Source organism: Triticum dicoccoides, chromosome 5B, assembly GCF_002162155.2.
Source record: "Triticum dicoccoides isolate Atlit2015 ecotype Zavitan chromosome 5B, WEW_v2.0, whole genome shotgun sequence".
NCBI classification, from domain to species: domain Eukaryota; kingdom Viridiplantae; phylum Streptophyta; class Magnoliopsida; order Poales; family Poaceae; genus Triticum; species Triticum dicoccoides.
The window spans coordinates 277,057,758-277,058,562 of NC_041389.1; positions in this window are offsets into that span (position 1 = coordinate 277,057,758).

Consider the following 805-nt stretch of genomic DNA (forward strand, 5'->3'; position numbering starts at 1 on the left):
ACGGCGTGCGGCGGTGCAAGGGAGGACCGGGCGGCGCGGATCTGGTCTCCCCGTGGCTCGGGCGGTGGCGTTGAATGGGCCGCGGGGGCCGGCCGTGGGCTCTCCGGGCCCGGCGGCGCGGCGAAGTGGACCTGAGGGCGCGGGCGAATGAGGGGGCGCCACGTGGCGCTGGCGGCGGAGGTCGGACACGTCCGCTGCCCGGATTTTGTCCGGCGGCGGCGGATGGAGTTTTAGGGTTTCGAGAGGGGGAGAGAGATCCGAATTTCGGGGTGGGGTATTTATAGAGGTAGAGGGAGCTAGGAAGCTCCAAATGAGGTGCGGTTTTCAGCCACGCGATCGTGATCGAACGACCGAGATGATGGAGCAGAGTTAGGTGGGTTTTGGGCCAAAATGAAAGGGTGTTGGGCTGCAACACACACGAGGCCTTTTCGGTCCCTCGGTTAACCGTTGGAGTATCAAACGAAGTCCAAATAATACGAAACTTGACAGGCGGTCTACCGGTAGTAAACCAAGGCCGCTTGGCAAGTCTCGGTCCAATCCGGAAATGTTTAATCCCCACACAAGAAAGAAAGGTAGAAATGACCACCGGAGGAGAACGGAACGCCGGATTGCAAAACGGACAACGGGGAAAAAGCTCAGATGCACGAGACGAACACGTATGCAAATGAAATGCGCATGATGACATGATATGCAATGCATGACACGCAAGCAATGACAACGCAACAACAGCGAATAACTGAACGACACCTGGCACATCGGTCTCGGGGCGTTACAACACTCTACCACTACGAGAGGATCTCGTCCC